Below are 8,708 nucleotides of genomic sequence, written 5' to 3'. Positions count from 1 at the left end.
AAGTACTAGGAGGTTATGTTAAACTTTTACAAAACTCAGCCTCAACTGGAGCATTCGGAAAGATATGAAGGCATTAGCAAGAGTGCAGAAAAGCTTCATGAGAATGGTTCCGGGGATGAGGAACTTCAGTTATGTGGATAGATTTGGATGTGGGAACTGTTTTCCTTGGAGAAGAGAAGGTTGAAAGGAGGTTTGACAAGAGGTGTTCAAAATCACAAGGGACTGGACAGAGTAGATGGAGAGAAACGGTTCGCACTGGTGGAAGGATTGAGAACGAGAGGGCACAGATTTAAGGTAACTGGCAAAAGAAGCAATGGAGACGCGAGAAACTTTTTAACACACCAAGTGGTTAAGGTCTGGAAGGCGTGGTCTGAGAGTGTGGTGGAGGCAGGTTCCATTGAGGCATTCGGAAGGGAATTGGATCATTATTTGAAAAAGGAAGAATGTGCAAGGTTAGGGGAGAAGGTGGGACAATGGCACTAGGTGCATTGCTCATGCGGAGAACTGGTACAGACGCAATGGGCCGAATGGTCTCCTGCACTGTAACGATTCTGTTTTGCGTGAGGTGGAGGCTCTAGCTGTGTTCAGACAAGCTCCAGCAGTCATCAGGTTCAATGAGATCTGTGTGCACGGGCCTCCACTTGGATGCGAGTGAAGCCTTGGCACTGATGCCCTACACACCAACACGCTCCGTCCATGCTGGTACATGAAGGGTGACGCCCCCCTCCCCCCTTGGCTGAGGGCACCCAGTACCTCAGCGAGTCACCATCTCTGTGCCACAGCCCAGCTGAGACTGAGCAGGAGTGGGCACAGGATTCTAGCGCGCACACCTGAATTCAACTTCATTGGCAGCTGCCTGCATAATAGCCATTACCTCATGCGTGTGAGAAGGGCGGTTAGGGGTCTAAGCGTGCCAGGAGGGTGAAAGCTGCTGGTTACTCATTGCTGGGTGAGGCGTTGAGGTTGTTGCAGGATTGCTCCTTCTTGACAGTTTCAAATATCCCTCACAAGTTGTGGTTAGAGACAGATAGGATCTGTCTAGTGATGGCGAGCAGCGGGGAGAGTTGCACAATTAACAGGGTATATATCAAATTACCACTGCTGCAAGGCTGGAGTCTGAAGAGGTGGTTAATTCTACAGGTTTGGTGCTGGTTCGTGCTGGACTGATCCCACGCCCAGAGCTGTGCTCTGCAATATAATTTGAATCATTGCATGGAATCATAGATTATAGAAGGCCATTTGGCCCATCGTGTCTGTACTAGCTCTCCGCGAGAGCAACTTACCTAGTCCCGCTCCTTTGCCTTCTCCCCGTAGCCCTGCAAATATTGTCTCTTCAAATATTTATCCAATTCCCTTTTGAAAGCCAAAGCTGAATCTGCCTCCACCACACTCTCAAGACAGTGCTTTCCTGATCCTAACAATTTGGCTATGAAAATGTTTGCCCTCATGTTGCTGTTGGTTCTTTTGCCAATCACCTTAAATCATTGTCCTCGGGTTCTCAACCCTATTGCCAATGGGAACAGTTTCTCCCTACCTACTCTGCCCAGAACATTCATGATTTTGAACACCTCTGTCACATCTCCTCTCAACTTTCTCTTCTCCAAGGAGAACAGTCCCTAGAGATTCCTTAGCTCCTGCCAGCCCACACACATATGGCCCAGTGTGTTGTTTGGGGTGTGGGGGGTGGGAGTGCAGCACAGTTGAAAGGGTTGGACTGGCAGGTGTCGTAGGATCAAATGATGGAACTGATATTATAAAATTAAGATCTAACACATGGAGAAATTCATTACATTCCTCAGTGGCGTAAACTGGGATCAGCACTTGCCCTATGTAAATCTCAGAAATGCTAGTACTGTTGGGAGGAGTTTAAACTAATTCAGCAGGGGTAGGGGACACAGAATGTTAGCAGAATAGGGACACATCATAATACAGTAAAACAATCAAGTCAGAGGGAGTACAGCTGCATTAAGTTTCAAGGGAGTAAGGCAAGGTCTCTACTTTAATGCCAGGAGTATTACAGCTAAAACGGATGAGTTAAGGGTGAGGATTGACACGTGGAATTGTGATATAGCAGCCATCACTGAGACATGGTTGAGGGAGGGGCAGGATTGGCAGCTCAGCATTCCGGGATATAGAATCTTCAGGCAAGACAGGGGAGGGGGAAAAGAGGAAGAGGTGTTGCATTATTAGTTAAGGAGTCAGTTACTGCAGTAAGGAGAGATGATATCTTGGAGGGGGCATCAAATGTAGCTTTGTGGGTAGAGTTTAGGAATAAAAAAGGGGCAGCCACATTGTTAGGTGTTTATTATACACCCCCAGATAGCAGGAAATTGAGGAGCAAATATGTGCACAATTTGCGTAGGTATGTAAAAACAATAACAATAGGGTAATTATATTAGGTGATTTCAACTTTCCCAACATTAATTGGGATAGACATAGTGTTGAGGGCTTGGATGGAGTGGATTTCTTGAAATGTGTACAGGAGAACTTTTTAGGTCAATATGTAGAGGGTCCAACAAGGGACGGCGCAGTGCTGGACCTAATTCTGGGGAATAAAGCTGGACAGGTGGCTGAGGTGTTGGTGGGGGAGCATTTTAGTGATAATGACCACAACATGGTACAGTTTAAGCTTGTTATGGACAAAGCAATAGACTAAGTTGCAAAAAAATGTTCTGGATTGGGGATTTTAGTAAAATAAGGCAGGATCTGGCCAAGGTAGACTGGGAACAGCTACTTGTGGGGAAATCTACAGAGGAGCAGTGGGGGGTGTTCAAAAAGGAAATGGGGAGGGTGCAGGCTCAACATGTTCCCTCTAGGGTGATAGGAAGGAGTAACAAACCCAGAGAACCATGGATGACCAGAGATATTCAAGATACAATGAGAAGGAAAAGAGAGGCTTTTAGCAGGTACAAGGGATGCAAATCAGCGGAGGCATTAGTGGAGTACAGAAAGTGCAGGGTGGAGCTTAAGAAAACAATTAGGAGAGCAAAGAGGGGATATGAGAAAGCTCTGGCTGGTAAAAGTAGGGAAAATCCCAAAATATTTTATAAGTATATCAATGGGAAGAGGATAACCAGGGAAAGAGTAAGGCCCATAAGGGACCAAGGGGGCAATCTATGGATGGAGCCAGAGGACATCGGTAGAGTGTTGAACAAATACTTCACATCCGTCTTCACCCAAGAGAATGAGGGTGAAGGTATCGAACTCGGGGGAAGAGACTGCGAGGTTCTTGAGCAAATTGATATAGGGAGTGACAAGGTATTGGAGGTGTTGGCAGGCTTAAAAGTGGACAAATCTCCAGGTCTGGATGATTTGTGTCCCAGACTGCTGAGGGAGGCAAGGGAGGAGATCGCAGGGGCTCTGATCCAAATTTTTAATTCTTCTCTGGTCACGGGGAGGTGCCAGAGGACTGGAGAACAGCTAATGTGGTTCCGCTATTTAAGAAGGGTTGTAGAGATAAGCCAGGGAACTACAGGCCAGTGAGTCTCACGTCAGTGGTAGGGAAACTATTGGAGAAAATTCTGAAGGAGAGAATCTATTTCCACTTGGAAAGGCAATGTTTCATCAGGGATAGTCAGCATAGCTTTGTCAGAGGGAGGTCATGCCTAACAAATTTGATTGAATTTTTTGAGGAGGTGACCAGGTGTGTAGATGAGGGTAGTGCAGTTAATGTAGTTTATAAGGCAAAGCCTTTGACAAGGTCCCACATGGAAGACTTATAAAGAAAAATGCACATGGGATACAGGGTAATTTGATAAGGTGGATTCAAAATTGATTTAGTTGTAGGAGGCAGAGGGTGATGACAGAAGGATGCTTTAGTGACTGGAAGCCAGTGTCCAGTGGCGTACCACAGGGATCTGTGCTGGGTCCCCTATTATTTGTCATTTATATAAACGACATAGATGACTATGTAGGGGGTAGGATTAGTAAGTTTGCGGATGACACAAAGATTGGCCGGGTGGTTAACAGTGAGGTTGAGTGTCTTGGGCTACAGGAAGATATAGACGGGATGGTCAAATGGGCAGATAAGTGGCAGATGGAATTTAACCCTGAAAAGTGTGAGGCGATACACGTTGGAAGGAGTAATTTGACAAGGAAGTATTCAATGAACAGCATGACACTAGGAAGTTCTGAGGAACAAAGGGACCGTGGCGTGTGTGTCCATAGATCTCTGAAGGCGGAGGGGCATGTTAGTGGGGTGGTGAAAAAGGCAAATGGGACACTTGCCTTTATTAATCGAGGCGTAGATTACAAAAGTAGGGAGGTCATGTTGGAGTTGTATAGAACATTGGTGAGGCCACAGCTGGAGTACTGTGTGCAGTTCTGGTCGCCACATTATAGGAAGGATGTGATTGCACTGGAGGGGGTGCAGAGGAGATTCACCAGGATGTTGCCTGGGATGAAACATTTAAGTTATGAAGAGAGGTTGGATAGACTTGGGTTGTTTTCGTTGGAGCAGAGAAGACTGAGGGGCGACCTGATCGAGGTGTACAAGATTATGAGGGGCATGGACAGGGTGGATAGGGAGCAGCTGTTCCCCTTAGTTGAAGGGTCAGTCACAAGGGGACATAAGTTCAAGATGAGGGGCGGGAGGTTTAGGGGGGATGTGAGGAAAACCTTTTTACCCAGAGGGTGGTGATGGTCTGGAATGCGCTGCCTGGGAGGGTGGTGGATGCGGGTTGCCTCACATCCTTTAAAAAGTACCTGGATGAGCACTTGGCACGTCATAACATTCAAGGCTATGGGCCAAGTGCTGCTAAATGGGATTAGGTAGGTAGGTCAGGTGTTTCTCATGTGCAGACTTGATAGGCCGAAGGGCCTCTTCTGCACTGTGAGATTCTGTGATTTGTGAGGTATTCAGTTCATGGATCGCAACATTTGGAGATTGTTGGAAAATTGCTCCGGTACATCCTGGTTCCAGAAAGGACAAATCCAATCTGGCCAATTGGTCTACTCCCAATTATCAGCAATGTGATGGAAGGTGTCGTCAACAGTGCTATCAAGTGGCACCTGCTCACCGATGTTTAGTTCCAGGGACGCTCGGCTCCTAACCTCATTACAGCTTTGGTCCAAACATGGACAAAAGAGTCGAATTCCTGAGGTGTGGTGAGAGTATCTGCTCTTGATATCAAGGTGGCATTTCTCTGTGACATCAAGGAGCCTTAGCAAAACTGGAGTCAATGGGAATCGGGGATGGGTGATGAAACTCGCTGGTTGGAGTCATACCTAGCACAAAGGAAGATGGTTGTGGTTGTTGGAGGTCAGTTATCCCAGTTCCAGGACATCACTGCAGGAATTCCTCAGGGTAGTGTCCTCCGCCCAACCACCTTCAGTTGCTTCATCAATGACCTTCTTTCCAACATAAGGTCAAAAGTGGGGATGTTCAGTGATGAATACACAGTGCTCTGTACCATTCGCAACTCCTCAAATATTGAAGCAATCCATGTTCATATGCTGCAAGACCTGGACAATATTCAGGCTTGGGCTGATAAGTAGCAAGTAACAATTTGTGCTGCAAAAGTGCCAGGCAATGATAACAGAGAACCCAACCATGTTTCCCAGACCTTCAGTGACAGCAGCATCACCATTTTGGAGATTGGCATTGACCAGAAGCTAAACTGGACCGGCCACATTAAAGGCGTAGCAACAAGAGCTCTCAAAGAGTAGGTATCCTGCGGAAAGTGGCAACTAACTCCCTAACGCCTCCCCATCATCTAAAAGGCTCAGGTCAGGAGTGCGATGGAAATGCACCACTTGCCTGGATGGGTGCAGCCATTCAAGAAGCTCGACAACATCCAGGACAAAGCAATTTGGTTTATCAGCACTCCTGCTGCTAGACTCAATATCCACGTTTTTCATGACTTTACACAGTGGTTGCAGTTTGCAGAATCTACAATACTACATCTGCATCTGCAGCAACTCACTCAGGTTACTTTAACAGCATCTCTCCCGTGACCATCACCACACCTAAAAGGACAAAGGCAGCAAACGCATGGGAACACCACCACCTGCAAGAAATATATCAACCCGACTTAGTCATATATCACCGTTCCTTCATCATCTCGGGGTCAAAATCCTGGAACTCCTTATGTGACAGCAATGTACAAGTATCTTCACCACATGGACTGCACAGTTTAAGGAGGCAACTCGCAACTGGGAAGCCAAATAATTCTGTGTCTCTGTATCTCTTTCTCTCTCTCTCCCTGCCTTTGTCTCCCTCTCTGCCTTTCAAGTCTCTCTCTCTCTATCAAAAAGCAGAATATTACAGATGCCGGAAATCTGAAATAAAAACAGAAAATGCTGGAAACACAAAGCAGGTCTGGCAGCATCTGTAGAGGGAGAAAAACGGTTAATGTTCCAGGTCTGTGACCTTTCATCAGAACTGGGAAAAGTTACAGATGTAATAGGTTTCGAGTAAGGAGTGGGTGGGACAAGGACAAAAGGAAGGTCTGAGATAGGGCGAAAGTTAGGAAAGGTTGAATGACTTCAGGGTGAATCTTCCAGGTCAGAAGGGAATAATGATGGGACAATAAAAATAAAGAAGACTTCCTAGAGCAGGTGAGCTGGTGGCTGAAAGCGAAAATAAGAGATAAACCTAAACATGCAAAGTAAAGGACATAAAATAGGGGACAGAGATTATGGTCAGAAATTGTTGAATTCAATGTTGAATCTGGCAGGCTGTTAAGTGCCTTATCAAAAAGAGGAGGCGGTTTTCCTCGAGCTTACGTTTGGCCGGCTGATCTGGTGAGGGTCGAGGACAGAGATGTCAGTGAGAGAGCAAGGCGGAGAATTAAAATGTCTGGACACCGGGAGCTCAGGGTCACGCTTGCGGACCTGATGGATGTGTTCCGGCAAAGCGGGTCACCCAGCCTGCGTTTGGTCTCCGCAGTGCAGAGGAGATCGCATTGTGAGCAGCGAATACAGTCCAGTACATCAGGAAGGAAGGGAAAAGGTTCCTTGTTAAAGCATCGGATGAGTGGAAGGATGAAATGAAACTGCGGAGCAGGACAGCTTTGAGATAGAGTCACTCAGACTCTCCTCTTTCAATTTATCTGTGTCTGTCTTAGACTCTCTCTCTCTCTCTCTCCCCACAATCTCTCTTTCCCACCCCATACTCTCTCTCTCTCTCTCCCAACCCACACTCTCTCTCTCTCACCCCACACTCTCTCTCTCACCCCACACTCTCTCTCTCCCCACCCCACACTCTCTCTCCCACCCCACACTCTCTCTCTCTCCCACCCCACACCCTCTCTCTCCCAACACACACTCTCTCTCTCTCTCACCACACACTCTCTCTCTCTCTCTCTCACCCCACACTCTCTCTCTCCCACCCCACACTCTCTCTCTCTCACCACACACTCTCTCTCTCACCCCACACTCTCTCTCTCACCCCACACTCTCTCTCTCTCTCTCTCACCCCACACTCTCTCTCTCCACCCCACACTCTCTCTCTCCTCTCTCCCCTCCCCCCCTCTCCCCTCTCCCCCCCCACCCACACTTCCTCCCCCCCACTCTCTCCTCCCCACCCCACCCCACTCTCTTCCCCACCCCACCCCACTCTCTTCCCCCCACCACTCTCACTCCTCCCCCCCTCTCCCCCCCCCACACACTCCCCCCCTCCCCCCGCCCACTCTCCCCCCTCTCTCCCCCCCTACCCCCCCTACTCCACTCTCCCCCCCACTCTCTCCCCCCCACTCTCTCCCCCCCCTCTCCCTCCCCCCCTTCCCCCTTTCCCTCCCCCTCCCCCCTCCCTCTTCCCCCCCTTCTCTCCCCCCTCCTCTTCCCCCCACTCTTTCCCCCTCCCCCCTCTTCCACTCTCTCTCTCTCTCTAACCCCACACTCTCTCTCTCTCTCTCTCACCCCACCCCACACTCTCTCTCTCTCACCCCACCCCACACTCTCTCTCTCTCACCCCACCCCACACTCTCTCTCTCACCCCACCCCACACTCTCTCTCTCTCACACCCCACCCCACCCTCTCTCTCTCTCTCACCCCACCCCACATCTCTCTCTCTCTCTCACCCCACCCCACACTCTCTCTCTCTCACACCCCACCCCACCCCACACTCTCTCTCTCTCACACCCCACCCCACCCCACACTCTCTCTCTCATCCCACCCCACACTCTCTCTCTCTCTCTCATCCCACCCCACACTCTCTCTCTCTCTCTCATCCCACCCCACACACTCTCTCTCTCTCTCATCCCACCCCACACTCTCTCTCTCTCTCTCATCCCACCCCACACTCTCTCTCTCTCTCACACCCCACCCCACCCCACACTCTCTCTCTCTCTCTCACCCCACCCCACACTCTCTCTCTCTCTCTCATCCCACCCCACACTCTCTCTCTCTCACACCCCACCCCACCCCACACTCTCTCTCTCATCCCACCCCACACTCTCTCTCTCTCTCACACCCCACCCCACCCCACACTCTCTCTCTCTCTCTCATCCCACCCCACACTCTCTCTCTCTCATCCCACCCCACACTCTCTCTCTCTCTCTCATCCCACCCCACACTCTCTCTCTCTCTCACACCCCACCCCACCCCACACTCTCTCTCTCTCTCTCATCCCACCCCACACTCTCTCTCTCTCTCTCATCCCACCCCACACTCTCTCTCTCTCTCTCTCTCTCACCCCACCCCACACTCTCTCTCTCTCTCATCCCACCCCACACTCTCTCTCTCTCTCTCTCTCGCCCCACCCCACA

This window comes from Cetorhinus maximus, chromosome 11 (assembly GCF_964194155.1).
Source record: "Cetorhinus maximus chromosome 11, sCetMax3.hap1.1, whole genome shotgun sequence".
Lineage (NCBI taxonomy): Eukaryota > Metazoa > Chordata > Chondrichthyes > Lamniformes > Cetorhinidae > Cetorhinus > Cetorhinus maximus.
This window is presented reverse-complemented; position numbering follows the sequence as displayed.